Source organism: Gopherus evgoodei, chromosome 21, assembly GCF_007399415.2.
Source record: "Gopherus evgoodei ecotype Sinaloan lineage chromosome 21, rGopEvg1_v1.p, whole genome shotgun sequence".
Lineage (NCBI taxonomy): Eukaryota > Metazoa > Chordata > Testudines > Testudinidae > Gopherus > Gopherus evgoodei.
The window spans coordinates 6568346-6590406 of NC_044342.1; positions in this window are offsets into that span (position 1 = coordinate 6568346).

Here is a 22061-nt window from a genome sequence, read left to right on the forward strand (position 1 = left end):
GGGCAATAGATGGCTTACGTATCCCTGTTTTTGAACCAGCCTACCTTGCCACATAATATAACAAAAGAAAGGGCTACTTGTCTATGGTCGTGCAAGCATTGGTGGATCACCAGGGATGCTCCACTGACATCAGTGTTGGCTAGTCAGGGAAGGTGCATGATGCTTGTATCTTTAAGAACACAGGACTGTTCAGAAAGCTGCCAGCATGGACTTTCTTTCCCAACCATTAGATTACCACTGGCAAGGTTGAAATGACAATAGTGATCTGGGAACTTAGTCTGCCCCTTGCTCCTCTTGCTCATGAAGCTGTCCAGTGGCCACTTGGACAGCACCAAGGAAAAATTCAACTACCAGCTCAGCAGGTGCAGAATGACCATTGAAGGGCTTTTGGTAGATTGAAGGGACGATACCATGGTTTTCTCACAAGATTGAACCACGATGAAAAAAATACCCAATGGTTATAGCTGCCCGCTGTGTCCTGCATAAGATCTGTGAGGCAAAGCAGGGTGAGAGGGATGCCACAGGGGTGGCAGGCAGATGTGGAGTGGTGGTCTGCTTAGTTTGAACAGCCAGATACATCGGCAATTAGAAGAGCACAGTGCAGAGCTATGAGGCAGAGGAAGGCCTTGAAAAAACATTTTAACAAGGAGCCACAGTGACACTTTGCAGTGATTCTTAAGTTCCTACCACTGTTAGGAATTGTGTGGCACCTGGTGCGCATTTATGATTATAAGACTGTTTGTTAATGCAACTATTCATTTGGCAGTGCTTCCTGTACTTTAATAATGATTATCTTATGTTTGTCCCTGGCCCCAGGAGATCTGTTGCCCTGTGCAATACAAATAGCGGGTGTTCTCAGTAGAGCTAAGCGTTCTGGATCAAGTGGTGAATTCATAAAGACAAGCTATTTTTCTCACAAGCCAAAACCAGTGCATAGAACCTTTGCACAACTAAAAAAAAAAATACAATGAAAACATCTGAAATAAATTAAAGAAACAGAACTTTACATGGGGAAAGAACATCCTTGTCCATTTTGGCTTCATATACAGCAGCTGTGGCTCTCACAGATCAGTGTATGTGAAGCTGAGGGTTTCCTTACTGTTCTCCCAGGTAGAGCGGTAGGGGTATTAATGTGGTTCTGATGCCATATGTAAAAATTGAGCTGGGGTGTAGGGAGGTTTGCAATGGACTTCTCCATTGACTGAAAAGGGAGGTCAGACCATGACTGTTGAACCTGTAGGTCCACAAGAATCTGCAGCATCTCTGTTTGCTGCTGAATAAGCCCCCTTATGTCTTGGGGCATCTCCCTCTGCTTTTCCTGCTGGGACTCCTGTGCCTTGCAGCCTTTTTAATTTGTGTAGCAGTAATGCAAGGAACCGACAGGCCTCTCTCCTGTAAGACATTGACTTAGGCAGTTTAGCACAAGTAGGCCTACCACTCTTAGCATGTATCAAATGGCCTGACTGTTACCCTAGATTTTGGGGAACTGGGAATAGCTTGCTCAAGAGAGGGAACTGGTACATAACGATACCGGGCAATCAAAGGAACACTGAACTGATACTGGGCTTGGATATTTTAGGATTGAATCATTGGCTGATGTTTACCCACAAACTTACTTTCGCAATAGGTGACATATATGATAATGAACTAAAGGAATATGTTAACTTATAGGATACAGGTACCCCAAAATGACGAGGGTGGGGAAGTTAGATATGGACTGGGAGTTTAGGCATCTGAATGGTCATGATAGTATCCAGCCCCTCTAACAGGCCAGGCAGGGCCTAAATTTTCCATCACTGACTCTTTGTGCTTAGAATCTACCACCCACCTTTGGCACTGGGTGTCTGGCCCATTGGACTCATTTGTCTTGCCAGGGACAGGGCTGACCCTGTGTCTCCTACCACCAGGTCCCAGAGGAAGGGTGTGAGTATATATTGAGCAAGGGATGACACCAAAGACATTCCTCATTCTATATTACTGCTTTTTGTTTATGTCGTTTGGAGCTTCCTTGTCTGTATGAGGTGTTAATAAAAGTAGGCTAAGGCGTTGCTTTGCCCTCAGTGCCAATGTCTTTGCTGTACAACCCAGAGTTCCCCATACAATAATGAACTTCTTAGCAATTAGCAACCAATACAATTATAAACCATTAACAGGGCTGGATTAATGCAGGGGCTCTGGGGGCTGCAGCCCAGGGCCTCGGGTTAATAGGGGTCCTGCAACAGGCCAGCAGAGGGGGTGGGGCAAAGGGGACAATTGCCCAAGGGTTGAGGTGATTTAAAAGAGCTCGGGGCCCCAGCCGCTGTCAGCAGTGCAGTGGGACTAAGGTGACTTCCAGCACACCCTTGCTCCACACCGCTCCCGGAATCAGCCAGGGCATCCCTTTGGCCCCTGGGTGGGGTGTGTCTCCGCGTGCTGCTGGCAATAGAATGCTGTGGAGGCCCTCCGCCTCCTCCCCACATATCCTCCCAAACCCCTTCCAGAAGGGTGTGCCTGTCGCTTTTGGAAGTCGCCCAATTTAAGGCCCAATCCCGTGACCCTCTCCTGCATCTCCACCTCTTACCCCCTCCTAAAGCTCACACGCCCTCCCACATCCAAACTCACATAAATATGTCTGAAATTTGGCTCTGGAAGCCCAGATCCTGCATCCCTTTGGACAGGGTCCCCACAAAATCTAATAGCCCCAGGCCCACAGGAGAGTTAATCTGGCCCTGAGGGTTAAAGAATCAGGCTACATCCTTTCTCCTGTCTGTTTCTTTTCCCTTCTCCAGGCTATCTGCAATGTTCACCCTCCAGGTCCTCTGTATACAGGCCAATGCAGCCCTGGCTTACAGGATCTCACTGGATGTGTCATCCTGAGTCCTTTTCTTTCTCCTCCTTACCTGGCCAGGTGTTCTGAGAATCCCTAGTGACACTTCTGCTTCGCAGTGACCGTGCACAGCTCCACTCCCCAGTCCCAGCCATGAGTGAGTATGGCCCATCAGGGGTGAGAAAGTGGGAGGGGGCAAATGTAGTGGGAATTGTTTGGTTGCATGAAACTATGTGTATAGGGCAAGGGCACTGAATGCTGGCACAATTTTCAACAGTTGGTGCTGATATTAGCCTATGGTAAAAAGGCTCAGAGAGCACAGCTGTTGCTGGCATGCTGAAGCTCCCAGGGCTGTATGCTGCTAGCCTGTTAACCCAATGGCACCTGCTGAAGTTATCACCAACTAGGGTGGGAAAGTGTCCTAGTGCTGAGGAAGAAATGAGGCCACCATCCCTAGAAAGCTTCAGGAGAGGGTTGCAGAGTACCTCCATGAACGTTGCCTTGAGATCTCTGAAGAGGGTTCAAGGGACATCCCTATGTATGTAAACAAACAGATCCACATGGTCTGCCTTGATCTAACTCTATAGGTAAATAGGAAGCAGATAACAACTCTACCTTCCTTGGTTGTACCACTACTTCTTCTAGTCCAAGGAAATTCATACAAAGTCGAAAGCTGTGTCCCGCTAAGTGAGGGGGAGGGGCATCATCAGTACATGATTATTATAGGAAATCCATTCACACACCTGGAGATTTGCCAACTTCACCAGTTCCCAGGGGTGTGCTCGACCCCCGCTCTGTCCCAAGTCTTGCCCCCACTCCACTCCTTCCCCCATCCCAGCCCTGCCTCTTCTCACTCACATCCCATTCCACCCCCTCCTTCTCTCTTCCTGCCTCCGCTCACTCCCTTTCCCCCTTTCCTCCCTGCCGCAGTGCCACCTGACTGTTGCTGAACAATGGGCAGGAGGCACTGGGAGGGAGGGTGAGGAGCTGATCAGCAGGGCCCACCAGCGGGTGGGAGAGCATGGGAGGGGCGGAGGTGATCCAGGGGGCTGATGGTGGGTGCTGATCACCCACTATTTTTTTTGTGGGTGCTCCAGCCCTGGAAGACACACAGAATCATTTTCCATGCACACTTCCTTGAGATGCCTTCATCTGCACTGCCAGGACCGACTGTACTGTGGTGGTGTTTCAAACATGTTCTGGCTCACAGCATAGCTGGACCCCCTGTTCATAAGTTGCCCCATCATCCACCTCCTCTTCCTCCTTGCTGTTTGTGGCAGTGCCCTGTGACTCTGGCTCCTCTGAGGTATCCACGGTGGTGTGTGGGGTAGTGATGGGGTTTACTCCAAGTATCTCATGTTGCAATTTGTATAAGCAGCAGGTCAGTGGCTTAGTGTTGGATTGCCTCTTGACGTCCCTGGTCTTCTTGTATGCCTAGCAGAGCTCATTCTTTCAATATAAGGAAGAGCTGCAGATATTAGCTGGCTTATGCTGGTGAAGTAGAGATATTGGCTTCTGTCACAAGAATTCCAAACAGTTTGTAAACTTTGTGTCATCTCAGCAATCTGGGATCATTTCCAAAGACTAAAACTGCTAACGGAGAATCCAAGAAAGGCAGAACACATGATACCACAAATGGAACAGGCTGGTGGCAATATCAAAAGGCTCAGATTATTATTTCAAAAAAATATGCAACACAGAAAAAAAGTAAGAGACAAAACTCAACCCATTATTTTATGACAATACATAACCATATTTTGACTGGACCAGCTGATCACTTGTTTAACTGGTTTGTTTTTCATAGGAAAAGTGGATTTCTGAAGATATTACCCATAGCGGATGAATAATCAGGACTACAGCCCATTTAAAATCAATAGTTTTCAGACTGGTGTTTTTCAGTCTTTTGAACAAATCCAGAAAAAAAAAGAAACTTTCCATTGGGGACAAAAATTATCTGCCATCTCTACTAAACAGATCCTGCCTTTGTTTCGCTAGAGACATTCAAAACATCTGTCTGAATGAAATAATAAATGAGGGATATAAAAAATATAGATTAGGAAGTTCTTATAGTTATAGCTCAAACAACCTAATAAGTGTTCAGAAAATGTGTGAACAAGTACTTAAAAATGCAAGAGGAAAACAGAAAATAAAATTTATTATCACTTAATACTCAACAGAAAACGGTCAAGCCAACTGGTATGTTTCTGATATATTTATTTTCAGTTGGAAAGGTGACGATGAACTGAAGATGAATAGCCTGATTTAAACCCACAGAGGCCAATGGGAACCATTCTGTTTACTTGAGTGGGCGTTGGCTTTGTTTCTTAAATTTTGTTTGAAAGCCCTCAAACTTAACTGATTATTAATGTCTACAAATCAGTAAAGATATAGGCTGGGGTTTTCAAGGCATCTTATCCAATTTAGATGCTCAACTCCCACTGTCTTTCAACAAAGATTGGATGTCGAGCTGCCAAGTCCACCTTTGAACATCTCTCCCATTTGCAATAGTGTTATATACTTTCCTCACTCTTCCTGTATCTCCTTGCAAAATAAGAACCCTTGGCAGCCAGAGGTAGAGAGACTGAAATAACACTGGGAATAAAAAAAGAATACTTTAATCTCCCATCATGCACTTGACTGTATTTTTTATTTGGGAAAAGACAGCTGGAGCTCAGAATGGGATTTAAAAATATATATACTTAGAGGAAGATAATGGTCTGGTTCAAATTGCATCGCACTGTAGAAATGAATGGCCCTCTAGAAATTGACACTGGCTGAGGACCTGCCATCTTTTACCTAAATAAATACAACTCTAAAAATAAAAAAAATTTGGACCATGTAGATGGTTCCGTTTTGGCTAATGATTTGTTTTGGTCCCATTTCAATCAATTTCTCTGAAACACTCTATACTTCTGCAGAAATTTCCTCTGTGCCTCCTTGACCTCTTTGTTTCTCAGGCTGTAGATGAGGGGATTGTTCAGGGGTGTCAAGACCATGTAGAAAAAAGAAAACACTTTGTTCGGGGCTCTGAGTGCACCAGTGTTTGGTAACATGTAGACAATCATTAAGGTCCCATAGAAGATTGTAACCACAATTAGGTGGGAGGAGCAGGTGGAAAATGCCTTTTGCCTCCCAGACATGGAAGGGATCCTCAGAATGGTGGAGATGATATAAACATAAGATGTCAGGGTCAACAGAAATGGGAGAACAATGTCTATGGAGGAGAATATGAGGGTTGCCAGGGTCACCAAACTGGTGTCGCTGCAGGAGAGATTGATCACTGGGGTGAGGTAAAAAAAAAATGATCAATTTCATTAGGGCCACAGAAGGCTAATTGTGACACCAAACACATTAATATGGTAAGAACTATGAATGAACTTAGCCATGATCCACCTGCTAGTTGGATACAGAACCTACCATTCATACGGGTGACATAGTGAAGGAGTTTACATATTGCTAAGTATCGATCATAAGACATCACAGCTAGCAAATAACACTCAGTGGTCACTAGGAAACCAAACAAATAAAACTGCACAATGCAGCCTGTAACCGAAATGGTCCTGTCCCCAGTCAGGAAACTGGCCAGCATCCTGGGAAGGATGGTTGAGTTGCAACAGATCTCCAAGCAGGACAAATTTCTGAGGAAGAAATACATGGGGGCGTGAAGGTGCCGATCAGTCACAACTAGTGCTACGATGAGAGTGTTTGCAGCCATGTTGACTATTAAGATCACTAGAAACAGCAGGAAGAATAGAATCTGCAGTTCAGGAAGATTCCCAAATCCCATAGGGATGAATTCTGTGACAGATGTTTGATTTTCCCCTTCTCCTTTCTCCATGAGGTGTGTGTAGGTTTCCACTTTCGCCATTCTCTGTGTGATGTAATTGGTGATTGAGAAAAAGCAATAATCATTTAGGGGGGTTGTTGTACGGTTAAAACTCAGTCAATTTCCTTCCATTTTTTCCATACAAATTGAGATAGCAAATTTGATTGGAGTTTATATTCTCTGTCAGCCAAGGGACTGCTTCACACTCAGGTATTGAATAGGGCAGTGGCTCTCAATCAGAGGTACTAATCCCTTGGGAGTATGCAGAGATATTCCAGGGGGTAAAACAACTAATCTATGCATTTTCCTAGTTTTACAATAGGCTAAACAAAAAGCTAGTGAAGTCAGTACAAACTACAATTTCAACCACACAAAATAAGAAAGTCAGCAATTTTCCAGAAATAGTGTGCTGTGACACTTCCATATTTTTATGTCTGATTTTGCAAGCAAATAGTTTTTAAGTGAGGTGAAACTTGGAGTACACAAGACAAATCAGACTCCTGAAAGGGCTACAATAATCTGGAAAGTTGGAGAACCACTGGCATAGGGTATTGGGATACAGATTCCCCTTCAGCCCACCCAAATAGCAGAAAAACTGTTAATTTATCACTTTTCCACTAGGACTGTAGATTATTTGCAGTTAACTCAAAAAATTAGTCACAATTAATTGCCATTTTAATTGCAATGTTAAACAACAGCATACCAATGAAAGTTTATTAAATATTTTGGATGTTTTGCTACATTTTCAAATATATTGATTTCAATTACAACACAGAATACAAAGTGCACACTGTTCACTTTATATTATTATTTTATTACAAATATTTACATTTTAAAAAAATAAAATAAATAGTATTTTTCAGTTCACCTATTACAAGTACTGTTTATCATGAAATTGCAACTTACAAATGTAGATTTTGTTGTTACATAACTGCACTTAAAAACAGAACAATGCAAAATTTTAGAGCCTACAAGTCCACTCAGTCCTACTTACTGTTCAGCCAATTGCTAAGACAAACAAGTTTGTTTACATTTATGGTAGACAATACTGCCCATTTCTTATTTACAAAGTGAGAACAGGTGTACACATGGGACTTTTGTAGCCGGCATTGCAAGGTATTTACATGCCACTTATGCTAAACATTGATATGCCCATTCATGCTTCAGCCACCATTCCAGAGGACTTGCTTCCAAGCTGATGACACTGGTTAAAAAAAATATGTTAATTAAATTTGTGACTGAACTCCCTGGGGGAGAATTGTCTGTTTCCAGCTCTGTTTTACACGCATTCTGCCATATATTTCATATTAGAGCGGTCTTGGATGGTGATTCAGCACGTTTATTTTAAGAACACTTTCTCTGCAGATTTCACAAAACACAAAGAAGGCACCAATGTGACATTTCTAAAGATAGATACAGCACTTGACCCAAGGTTTAAGAGTGTGAAATGCCTTCCAAAACCTGAGAGGTACCAGGTGCGGAGCATACTTTCAGAAGTCTTAAAAGAGCAGCACTCCAACCCAGAAACTACCGAATCCAAACCACCAAAAAAAAAATCAACCTTCTGCTGGTAGCATCTGACTCAGATGATGAAAATGAACATGCATCGGTCCGCACTGCTTTGGATTGTTATTGAATAGAACCCATCATCAGCATGGATCCTCTCGAATGGTGGCTGAAGCATGAAGGGACATATGAATCTTTAGCGCATCTGACATGTAAATATCTTGCTATGGAGGCTACAAAAGTGACATGATAATACCTGTTCTCAGTTTCAGGTGACTTTGTGGACAAGAAATGGGCAACATTATCATCTGCGAATGTAAACAAACTTGTTTGTCTGAGTGATTGGCTGAACAAGAAGTAGGATTGACTGGACTTGTAGGTTCTAAAGTTTTATATTGTTTTATTTCTGAATGCAGTTATTTTTGTACATAATTCTACATTTGTAAGTTGTACTTTCATGATAAAGAGATTGCACTACAGTACTTGTAATAGGTGAACTGAAAAATACTATTTATTTTATTTTTTAAATGTAAATATTTGTAATAAAAATAAATATAAAGTAAGCACCGTACACTTCGCATTCTGTGTTATAATTGAAATCAGTATATTTTAAAATGTAGAAAACATCCAAAATATTTAAATAAATGGTATTCTATTATTGTTTATCAGTGTGTTTAATGGCATGATTAATCACAATTAATTTTTTTTAATTGCTTAACAGCCCTATTTTCTACACCTGTTCTCAACTTCTTTCATGCATCGATGTATAGATATAAAGACCAAAAGGGAGAATTATATCATCTCATCTGATGTCCACTAGGACACATGGCAAAGAATGTCCTCAGTTAGCTCTGCACTAAGCTCAACTAATTGTGTGGGGTTAAAACATATTTTCCAGAAATCTTCCAGGGCCAAATTTCAAATATGTTTATGTGACTTGTGGGAGTTTCAAAAGCCTCTGGGAAACTTGATTTAAATTCATTAATTTATTCATATTTATTTTATTATTTATTATTAATTAATAAATTAAATTGAGTTAAATGAGTTTTAGACAGCTAAATGCTCTTAAAATCCCATTAGATGACTAAATACCTTTGAAAATCTGGCCCAGACTGACTTGCTCAAGGCTGTATGGGAAGGCTGTGGTAGATCAGAGAAGAGAAACTAAGGGCTAGTCTAAACTAGAATCATTAGAGTGATGCTCCTGTACCGATGTAGTTGCACCGCTGTCGCGTTGCTAGAATGGAGATGCTCTATTCCACCTCCTCAAGCAGTGGTAGCTGTGTCATCAGAAGAGCTTCTCCTGCTGACATAGCGTTGTCCACACTGGTGCTTAGGCATGGGCGGTGCATGAACCTCCCCATTTGGGGAGGCTATCCCCCTGCCCTGCCCCTTCCACCTAGGCCCCCCCACTACCCCACCGCCCCACTCTCACTCCCAGGAGCCAGAGGAGCCCAAAACCACCCACCATAGCTGGAGAGTTCCAGCCCACCCACCCAAGCCACCTGAAGCCCCAGCCAACCTGCCCACCTGAGCCGCCTCCAGTGCCTGCCCGCCCAAGCTGCCCTGAGCCCCAGCCACCTGGAGGCTCTGAACCCCGCTGTGACTCATGCCTGGCAGGGAGCATTAGCAGAAGTTTAGAGAGTCTTATCCTCCCTCAGCACCTCTTATATGCCACCCATGCACATAGGTTGGTGTAACTTACGATGCTCAGGGGGATGACTTAATCACATCCTGAGTGACATAAATTATACCAAAGTAAGCACTAGTGCATGCAAGCCCCAAGTCACCCAATGACAGACGAGGGCCATAATCACTGAAGCATCCTTCCTCTTAAAAACTGAGAAGGAGCAATAAATGGCCAGGCAATGTTTGTTACACAAGTGCCCCTGCTTCCTAATCTGTAAGGATTTCCAGGTGCTATTCAAGGCAGTGCCAATTTACTACGTGGCCTGCAGAAATGATGCATGTTTATGTTCTAAAGAAAGGCATGGAAATGTAAGCAAATCCCAGACTCACTTTCCTAAAAAAAACAGGCATGACAATAGCCAAGGGAGGTGTCGTAAACAGATAGTTAAGGGTTAATGTCTCTTTTACCTGTAAAGGGTTAAGATGCTTAGTGAACCTGGCTGACACTTGACCAGAGGACCAATGGGGGTAGAAGATACTTTAAAATCTTGGTGGAGGGAAGTCTTTGTGTTGTTTGTGTTGTTCGTTATTCGCTCTTGGGTGTAGGGACTTATCCTCCCTACTCTGATGGAGTGCGGCGCTGGACCGGGTTTGTGTCCGGGCTCTTCGCGTAGAGCCGCCGCCTCCTCGCTGCCTCCTTGCTCCCCCCCCGGGCCGGTCTCTCTGCTGCCGCCGTCCGGGAGAGGAGGCGAGCGGCTCGGGCCGCGGCCCTAGCTCCTCGCTCCCTCTCATGCGCTCGGACGCCGGGCGCTGCTGGGGCCCCGGCTGGGCAGCGCGGGGAGCCCAGGCGGCTGGGCTCGGCGCCGCTCCTGCTCTGATCTTGGGTAGGTGTGGGTCCCTGCGCAAGGCGCTCCGCGGGCAGAGGTGGGCGGCAGCTGTCACACGTGGGTGTCCGTTGCCTCCTCAGCTGGAGTCCTGTGGCTGTGGCTGGGGGGGCTGGTCCGAGCCGCTTGTTCTCTGTGTTCCACACAGAGCGATTGGTTCAGGAGAGGAGAGGGGAGGAGGCTGTAGATCCTTCTTTGTATGGTCGGGGATTGCGTTGTTGCGGTTGGCCAATCGCGTGATTAGAGGCATGGTAAGCGCGTGATTTTTCTTCTTGTCCAATTAGATTGCTAGCATGTATGATGTTAGCCCACATGATTGGTTCTTATGTAACCAGACTTAAGTATATAAGGAGGTGGTGGAAGAGAATAAAAGTGATTCCTGACTTGTTTGCAGCTGTGTTGACTGTGTGAATTTTCTTCGCTCCGCATGAGATACCACACTTGGGGATAAGAGGCACCAGACATACACCCAGGTGTTCCCAATCTTTCTGAATCAGTCTTTCATATTTCAAAATTGTAAGTATAGCCAGGCAAGGCGGATTAGTCTTATGTTTGTTTTCTTTCAACTTGTGAATGCTTTTCCTTTTTCTGGAAGGATTTTTAACTCTGTTTGCTGTAACTTTGAATCTAAGGCTGGGTGGGGGAGGTCCCTCTAGTCTATATAAATCTGAATACCCTGTAAACATTTTCCATTCTGATTTTACAGAGATATTTTTTACTTTTTCTTTCTTTAATTAAAAGCTTTCTTTTTAAGAACTTGATTGATTTTTCCTTGCTTTGGAATCCAAGGGATTGAGTCTTAACTCACCAGGGATTGGTGAGGGGAAAAGGAAGGGAATGGTTAATTCCTCTTTGTTTTAAGATCCAAGGAGTTTGGATCTGTGTAGCTTCCCAAGGCAACCCAGGGAGGGGAAAGTCTGGGGAGGAAAGGAGAAGGGGATGACTTAGTTCTCCTTGTTTTAAGACCCAAGGGGCTTGGGTCTTGGGTTCCCCAGGGAAGGTTTTTAGGGGAACAGAAGTGTGCCAGACACAGACTTCTGGCTGGTGGCAGTGTACTAAATTTAAGCTCGTAATTAAGCTTAAAAGTGATCATGCAGGTCCCCGCTTTTTGGATGCTAAAGTTCAAAGTGGGGAAAAAACCTTGACAGGAGGCTTTCTAAAATATGAATAAAGTGAAAGGGGACAACTCAGAGGCAAGTTAGAAATATCTCACGGTGGAGCCCCTGGTCCTGGTGTAAGTAGGTTTTGGTCCTAATTGGCTTTGACAAGTCTTTTAAATAAATGCTGGTGGTTTTCAAAATGCTATCTATATTGGTGGCTCTTCATATGGGAATTGCACCAACGTTAATTAAGACAACCTTTACTATTAAAAAGCCAATGAGAAACTAGGAAATAATTAATTATGGTAGCAGAAATACAGATATGGTAAAAGATAGACTGAAGATTAGTTAATCAAGGAGCATGATTATAACTGATTATATGAAGGGTAGTAGTCTAATTTTACATTAGACATGCCCATTGTCCATCAAGATACAGTGAGAGAAAGCATCACATCGGAATGGTGTCATTTCATCTTAGAGTGTGAGTATAAAATCCAGTGTGTGACTATATTGCAATGCCTGCTCACTTTAGCTAACCAGTTTATTCTAAACAAAACTTTTAATTGTTTCACTCATTGTGCCATTCCCAGTGTTCCAGTAAACTCAATTATCCATCACCACCCTGGAGTCTCAAACTTTAAAGAATTCAGGCTGATTTTATTGCTTATCATTGAACTACTAACTGGGAATAGATAAATCTAAGGTTACAACATCCGATTCCTACATGGTGCTCAGTACAAAAGAAATGATACATGCCCTCAACTACCTCTGCAAGCCAGGGAGAAGATACCCAGGGGCAGACTTGTATCATCTCCCAAGACTTGGCTAAGGAGGTGCATAGGAATCAACCCCACAAGCAAGTCTGGAGAGGCGACTGAGAAACTGAGATGGAAAGTTCCCTGAGAATGAGATGAGATGTTAGGGAGAGAGAGAAAGGCAGAAAGCAGGAGAGTGAAGGACAGATAGCCAGGGATGTGTAAGATGATGGATGGACAGGCAAAGGTGTGTTTACAGGGTATATAGATGTTTAAGGGGACAGAGACAGAGAGAGGTGTAAGGGGTAGATAGAAGGATTATAAGGGATTTGGGGGGGATTTTTAAGAGGTTCAATAGAGGGATAAATAGATGTGTAAAGGTATAGCTAGAGAAATAGATGGCTATGTAAAGGACTTGATAAATAGGTAGATAGATAGGTGTGTGTGTCGATAGCCAGATCTCTTTCAAGTTTCATCAGTTTCCCAAGAAGTACATCAGGGTGAGATGCTAAAGTCCTCACTCAGGCAAACCTCTCATGGAGCGAGGACACTGCCCAAGAGGAGTGTCTTTCAGATTAATGGTTGTTTCCAAGGAAGATACTGGGGGATTGCCCTGAGACTGGTAACACTCACCTTTAACCCTCAGCAGGAAGCAACGACCTCTCCATCAACAGTGACTGGGTCTGGTCTTCCTGTCAGACTTGCCCCCTCAGTTTCTCGGGAGACTTGTACATGTTGCTGTTGGGTTGGTTCTCTCCTGTGACCAGCATGATTGTTTGCATCACACAAACTGTTATATGATTCCTGCTCTAGATTCTTACAGGGTTTATAAGGTACAGCAGCCTCCTCTGGCCCTTCCTGCTTCTGGGATCTCCCTTGAGCCCTGCTACTAGTGAGGACTTAGAGTTACCTTCACAAGGGAATTAACACTGTGGTGTTTGTTAGAAGAGTGTAACACCAAAGCCAATGCCAGCAGCATTCAAATCTCAAAGGAAATCTCCCTTTTCCCACATGTGCTATGCATGTATCAAGAGCCCAAGAAAATGGGAAATAAGTTGCCATGCCTTTAATGATAACATTTATGTCTAACAGACCGTTTGCCATCCATAGATCTCAAAGCACATTACACAGCATGGCCAGTATCATTATCCCCATTATATAGAGGCACAGAGAAGGGATGTGTTTCCCATTGTGTCATGAAACAGGGCATTGGCATAGCTGGGAATAGCCCTCAGGCTTCCTCCATCAAAATGTAGCACCATGGCTGTGGGATCATCACACAGACTGAGAACCTTGTCTCTTGATTTGCAAAGATTTCAGTGTGAATCACAGGGCCCTCACCATAGGATCTGGGCAACTTCAACATAAAATGTACAGGAATAGTTACGTCCCTCAGATTTAATGGAGTCTCTGGCTCTTCTCCCTTTTCAGGTTTAAAATCAAAACCAACTCTGTGTTTTGGGTGAGGGATATTGGTTTTGAATTTTTTAGATTAAATTCATTTTCTTTTCTGGGGTGTCTGTTTGGTTGGGAGAGTCAGGAGAGAAGGGGGAGTCATCTGACACTGTTACGTAATATCCAGGTCAGCACCAGAAGAAAGGACAAAAAACAGAAGGGTTGTTAATAGTTGACTGTGGTGATGCCTTAAGGGCACAAATGATCTAGGATATATTTTGGGGCAGATCCCGGGCCTGTGTTCTACAGGAGGTCAGACTAGATCATCAGAATGCTCCCTTCTGGCCGTGGCTTCTATGAATCTGTGAAATAGAAACTGAGGGTGGACACTGTGCTGGGCACTGCACACACACACAGAGTGAGAGATTGTCCCTGACCCCCAAAACTTACAACTGAAATGAGAAACTGTGAGTGGTAAAAGACAAGCAACAGAACCCAGGTCTCCTTACCCACTGGAGCACCATGTAAGACTTAAGGTGCTATGCAAAGTCTCCATAGCTCAGGCATTAGAGAACTGGCTTGTAAACCCAGGGTGAAATTTCACTCTGCCCTGTTAAATCATTTGTTTTTACTGGGTCTCTAGGGTAGCAGTCTGTCCTTCCACTTGTGCTAGAGGACATGGGTTGAAATTTCCAGGGGGTATAGTTGGGGGGAGTGAAAATGGTTTACCTTTTTGCTAGTGAGGGTAATTAACCACTGGTACAATTTACTAGGAGTCATGGCAGAGTCCTCATTCCTGGCCAGTTTTAAATCAAGATCGGATGTTTTCCTTAAAGATATGCTGTAGTTCACAAAGGAATTATTTTGGGCAAGGCCTATGTTCTGTATTATATAGGAGTTCAGCCCAGATTATAACAATTGTCCCTTTCGGACTTGGAATTTACAGATTTATGATTAAGGCAATCATGTGCCAAGTGGGCTTGGCTGGGCTCCTTGGAGGAGCTAGAACTAAATTCACAGTTCTATTTCTCCTGCTTGCCTCTGACAACTTCCTGGAGCTCAAACACACTTGCCTGTTCTGCAACATTATCAGCAAACTTCCGCTTTCTGAGTTTGTAACTAATTCCTGTCTAACTCTCTGGTAGCATACTCCATAGCACCCACCACTACAGTGCCAAAGTCATTTCAATGTTTGAAACGCAATGCAGTCATATCATGGACTCTACTTGCATGCCAAAGGGTGGGAGAAGGGGATGGAAGCTCTGATAGAGTCATCTTTCCCAATTCAAATTATGGTAACCCAATTTTCATATCTCAGCCTCCCTCAAATGCTCCTCCCAAACATCACCTCTCAGTATAAGATACTAATGATACCCCAATAGAACAAGCAATGTCTCCGCCCTCTCAACTCAATGTTCCCCAAACAGCTGGCTAAACAAATTGGCCTTTGAGAGCACCCTAGAAGTTGATATATCATGGAGTTATTTCAGACCAGGAGTGGAGGGCATTCCATAGCTCCCATGATTTTGTGGAGAATCCCCTCCAGCCACCTCCTCCCTGCAACAGTCAGTCATATCTAGCATGAGAATTCCTGTTGTTCACAGTTATTGCAGTGGTTCATGGGGGGAGAGGTGGACTCTCACATAGGCTGATCCCAGGCCACATAGTACTGAAGAGGTCAAAAGCAGTACCTTACAATGCAACCAGGTTCCAGGGTCTGTCTAAAGGGTACACAAAGCATGGAGTGGGTATCCATCTTGTAAACCAGCTCCAACTCCCAACAGGCTCTAAGATGAGGCCCCTTTGTGAAGAGTCATCTGGGATTTTCAGAGAGGTTTAAAGCCCAAATCCCACTGAATTTCAATGCCTTAAAAATAATCTGGTAGGGAGCATCAAAGGATGATACAGGGAAAAAGGTTTATTGCAAGTGCAAATAACCAGGAGGTAGTGGGAGGAAGGGAGATAGGACCAGGTTTTAAATCCTTGGAAACCAGATGCTTTTCATGAACAAAAATGTATTCAGATAAAAGCCCAATTTTCATTCAACAAACAGTAAAGTAGGAACATTTTCAACCAGCCCTATTTCAGTGATTTTTGGATCAGGTCCCAGTTTCCAGGAAGCGTTGCCCTCTTGGGCCCTGTGGAAAATCCCAGTGCCAAAGGTCATACAAGAAATCTGTGGCAGAGGAAGAATATGAAAAGAGGTTCCAGTCTTCCATAGGCTCCTTTGGAAATCCCAGTCCTAGCCTCCAAATGACTAAGGGATGGATTCCTAGATGTTAAGGCCAGAAGGTGTCATGTGATCATCTCATCTACCCTCTTGTATAACACCAGGCCAGAGAACTTCACCCTGTAATCCTTGTGTTGAGCCCCATAATTTGTGCTTGTGCCACAACCACATCCAGTCTGGATGTGAAGACACCAAGAGATGGGGGAATCCACCACTTCCCTTGGGAGTTTGTCCCATGGTTAATCAACCTCACTGTTAAAAAACTATGCCTAATTTGAATATTTTTGCCTTCATATCCAGCCATTGGTTCTTGTTTTGCCTTTCTCTGCTAGATTAAAGAGCCCTTTGGTATCTTGTACTTCACCCCATGAAGGTACTGGTAGCAGGATATGCAACTAGAAAATAAAGTCATGCCCTTCTGGCCTGGTTTAGGTCTTCCTGACCACTGTAGCATCAAAACACTGTTGCTGGTCTAGTTACACTCCCAGATAATATACACAGGAACTTCACCTGTCCTCTATCACACAGGTGTCCTTTGAAAATGACTGAGAACTTAAACAATGGAGGGTAACAGACCACAAATCCCATTGATTTTGCAGGTTGAATTTGCTGATATTTGGACAAAAAAAGCGCTTATCCATTCTTACAGCAGTTTCCTTTGCTTCACACTGACCCCACAGACAATGTAGCTTTCAGAGTGAAAACCATGGAATCTGCTTATATAGGTTATTTATTCTCTTCTTTTGTATTACAACCCCCCTGGTGTCAATATTCATTGCTGGACAAGGTCCTAATGGTGTAGTGATAAAAAAAAAGAAGTGAGTAAACTAATTTAAACTAAACTCCATATACCCTAAATAAGAAGTGGGTGAACAGAGTCTATCCATCTTCACCCTTGACACCACCACTGGTTTATTTCGTTAAATGTGGTATTACTCATTAATATGAATGTATCATAAATCCATTAACTTATAATTCAGTGTGTTGATATTAAAATTATTTAATTACAAGAATATTAAAAGGAGACAGATAAATAATACAAGATTTAGATATGGTCACAATATTTCATTTGAAACTTTATTTTCAGTGAAAAATTGCCTTTCTAAAAAACAAAACCGTTTGTGAATTTTTTCATATTTTCTTTCCTTGACAAAAACAAAGACAAACAACTAAAAACTCTGAAAATGTTTGTTTCTTGCAAATGAAATATGGATTAGTTTGAGGTTTTCCTCCTTTCTGGCTAATGATTTCCTTCTTCCTTCGCCACATTTCCAATGGCAAAATGGAAAAAAAGATAAATAAAGAGACAGAAATGAAAATGGACATTTTTTAAGGGAAAAAAAAGATTTTGGTTTTTGGCATTTTTTATTGAAAATATTTACCATATTCTATCCACCCCCTGGAAGGAGACAGAGCAGAAATGAAGCATTCCAGGTTAAGCATTACAGTGAGCATAGCTATTGTAAAAGTTACATCTGTTTTGTTTTTTAAGGTACATTTGATCATATGTGCCCCATTTTCATTACACAAGATCTGTGCCAAAGTCTACTGAAATCAGTGGAAGACTCTTAGGCTGTAATTTTCAAATGAGGGGATTAGGTGAGACTGATTAGAATTGGGCACATGATTTTTTTAGGCCATTTAACAATATCCCCATCAAGCCAGTGTTTTATTCTGCATAACCACATTTCTACACATGGCATTTGTTTTTTGCAAATAATAGAGCCAGTTTCTATTACCATTGCCCATACTGTGTAATAACTTACTTTGCCAAGAGGCTCATCGATCTGAATGGTATCCCTTCAGGAACAAGGCTCTGATTATCATACTACACTGTAGAACCTTGAACCCATGAGATGCAGCCAGTGGGACTGGTATTAAGGTAACACTCAGGAGGAGTGGTGGTAAAAAGCTTCCCCATACTAACTCCACAGCCAAAGTTGCTGTCAGAGGTCAGAGTTAGAAGTGTCCTAAACAGTACCAATCCCGACCGATTTATTCCAATGCATTAAAACGTGATACCTAGAACAAACTTTTCTCAGGGCCTCCTTGACCTCTCTGTTTCTCAGGCTGTAGATGAGGGGGTTGGCCAGGGGAGTTAGAATGGTGTAGAAGACAGAGAACACTTTGTTCAGATCTCGCAGTGTGTCAGTGTCTGGTAACATATAGACAATGATTATAGTTCCATAGAAAATTGTCACCACAATGAGGTGGGAGGAACAGGTGGAAAATGCCTTTTCCTCCCAGTAGTGGAAGGGATTCTCAGAATGGTGTTGATGATACAAACATAGGATGTCACGGTTAATAGAAATGCAGACAGTGCATCTATGGAGGTGAGGATGAAACTCAGCAGCATGATCAGGTTGGTGTCGTCACAGGAATGTTTTACGACTGGGATGAGATCACAAAAGAAATGATCAATTTCCTTAGGGCCGCAAAACATTAACTGTGACATCAAAAATACTATGGTGGTACTGGCCACAAATGAACTTATCCAAGATCCAACTGCTACCTGTGTACAGAACCTGCCATTCATTAAAGCTGCATAGTGCAGGGGTTTGCATATCGCTAAGTATCGATCATAGGACATCACAACTAGCAGGTAACACTCAGTGGTCACTAGGAAACCAAACCAATAAAACTGCAAAATACAGCCTGTAACCGAAATGGTCCTGTCCCCAGTCAGCAGACTGGCCAGCAGCCTAGGCAGTATGGTGGAGGTTAGCAGGTCTCCAAGAAGGACAAGTTCCCCAGGAAGAAGTACATGGGGGTGCGAAGATGCTGATCAGCCACAACAAACACAATGATGAGGATGTTCCCAGCCATGGTCACAACATAGATCATTAGAAATAACAGGAAGAGGAAATTTTGCGTTCAGGAAGACTCCCAAATCCTAGGAGGATGAATTCTGTGATGGAGGTCTGATTTCCACCTTCTTCTTTCTTCATCACATACATCTAGGAAGGGAGAAGAACAACAAACAGTTGAAGAATTCACTTTCCTCTTAAGATAGATAAAGGTTCATTTGTTCAATTACACGACTGTTCAAAAAGGAAAATTATCTTCTATGATTGAGTAACTGAAACATTTGAGACTCTAAGGAACACAGGACTGGCCCAAGAGCAATTGATTCATAGATTCCGAAGCCAGAAGGGATGATTGCGATCATCTGTCTGACCCACTCTACAACCCAGGCCATAGAAATTCTCCAAAATAATGATCCATCAATCTTGGCTTCTTCCTATATCAGAGAATTTAAACTCCCCTAATAGACATTTTTTTTCAATATCATTGTGATGATTTGGAGACTCTCTCTGTACAGTGTGTGAATTCTGTGTGAGATGATGAACTCTCAGTTTGTATCTTTAGCAAGCTTCAAAATTCATTTTGAATTTGCAGTCCTTTGCCTTCTCGCTGGTTGGTTTGCCTCCATGTTAGACTGAAATTCCAAAGGTGGCTGGTAAAAAGGTAAGAAAAGGGCCATTGACTTAAGTGCCCCGCCATTGAAATATAATCACCCTAGACAAATTATTGACCACTACCCAAGGGAATTAGTTTAACAGGGGAGTGGTCTGCTGGCAATGGGGTCACCTGTTGAGGATGACTATGGAGTCACCTGACAGAGGATACTAGAAAGTTATAAAGGGCAGAAGCTGCTCTACTTCCTCTCTCTCTGTGGCCATTTTTCACCATCTCAAGAGGAGGGAAGATGCTGCAGGAATGGGATGAGGCAAGGGGGAAAAGAGATGCCACCCAGCTGAACACAGATGGTTCCCTTTGGGAAGGATGACCTGGAGTGAGAGGAAATGCATCTAGGGTTCATTATATTTGTCTGGATCTGTGTACATCGTGTATAATACAGTAAAGGACAACAGTGTTGTAAAATTCTCTGCAGAGTGTCTCTGCATGTATATGCTTCAGCTGTCACATGGCACCAAAGAAAGTTAAACTGGCTCTGGAAAAGGGTGTTCTTAAACAAGAGGCGGCTTTGGAGGGGTCAGCACTTGTCATAAACATACAGCTATGGGTAGCATGAAATCCCTCCTTTACCTGTAAGGGGTTAAGGTGCTCAAGTAACCTGGTTGGCACCTGACAAAAAGGACCAGTAAAGGAAGAACATCCTTTCAAATCTGTGGGGGGAGGTTTTGCTTGTGCTGTCTTGGGACAGAGAGAAGGATCAGGCTGGAAAAAACACTCTCCTAAAACCCTACCTGAAATAAGCATCTAAGATTACAAAAATTGTAAGTAAAGCAAGGAAATGTGTTAGATTGTCTTTTGTTTTAGCTTGTGAATTTTCCCTATGCTAAGAGGGAGGTTGATCCTTGTTTTTTTGAAGTTTTGCCTAGAGGGGAATCCTCTGTGTTTTAAACCTTATTACCCTGTAAAATTACCTTCCATCTTGATTTTACAGAAGTGATTCTTTTACTTTTTTCTTTATAACAAAGTTCTGGTTTTAAGAACCTGATTGTTTTTTAGTGTCCTAAAAACCCAAGGGTAGGGTCTGTGCTCACCTTGTTTACTTATTTAGTTGGAATATTATTCTCAAGCCTCCCCAGGAAGGGGTGAAGGGACTTGGGGGGGATATTTGGGGGAAACAGGAACTCCAAGTGGTCCTTTTCCTGAATCTTTGTCTAACTCACTTGGTGGTAACAGCAATACCGTCCAAGGACAAGGAAGAAGTTGTGCCTTGGGGAAGTTTTTAACCCAAGCTGGTAGAAATAAGCTTAGGGGGTCTTTCATGTGGGTCCCCACATCTGTACCCTAGAGTTCAGAGTACTGCAGGTACGCTGACAGCACTGGAGGCAGGGACTAGGCAGCTGGACCATATGGTTGCAGTTCTCAGGAGGGAGTTGTCATAGTTCAGGGTAATTGCACCTATATTCCCGTCTCTGTGGTCCACCAAGGGCATTCACTTTAAGGTTCCCAGCTCCCAGTCATCACCTCTTTTGGACAGAGACATTCACCTCACTCTGTCTTTAATGGGGTATTTCCAGGTTGCAAAGTTTTCTGCCTACTCTGTGATATCCCCAGCAAGCCAGACTGCCTAAACAGGCCAGTGTCTCTGCTTTGTTTTCTCTCCAAAGGCTATGAAGAGCCATAATTGTCAGCAGTTACAAATTACCACAGCTCTTTATAAGCAAGCACATTATAGGGAAAAAAAATTAATAATAATAATAAACCCTACATGCATGCTAAAAAACTTATCAGAGTCTACCCTAACCGTGTGGTCTAGTATGTGTCAGTCCTTCAGAACCCACAACTGGATGTTCCTAGTGGTTATGACTCATAAAACTGTTTGAGATTCAGAACCTTAATCCCATCTGGCAGCTCAGTTTTTATAAAGCTCGGGCCTTTGATCTTCAACAGAATAGGTAATCAGCAGATGATCACCCTCTGTTTGGACACAGCTTCAAACGGCTGGGTTTTGCATAACCAAAAGTTGAGAATTTGCATTCTTTTCCCCCTCACTATTCCCCAGGAAAACCACTTAATGATTTTGGTCCCCAAAGTCCATTCTTGTCCAGCCTGTTGTTCAATGCAGTCCTTTGAACCCCAGGTTTCACATCTGTCACATCTCCCCGCCACCCCCCGAAAGGTTACAAACAAGCCCAGCCAACAGCAATACATAATTTATTCATGTCATACAATGGACTCCGAAGATACTTAAACTTAATTCAATAAGGTCTCCCAAAGACATGTCAGGAAATAGCCGTATCTTTTCACAGGAGTCTTAGATGGAGGGTCCCCCAGGCCAGGACAGTGCCAAGGCTTTGTCCAGACCCATGAGACTTAAAATTCCCAGGGATCCAGTGACTGAGATCCTTCACAGTAATCTGGTGGTCTGCCTGCACAGTGAGCCTGACCAGGTCTGTGAAAATCACATGTATGAGATATTCTTTTCCCCTTGTGTTGTTAATTGTTGGCCTGTT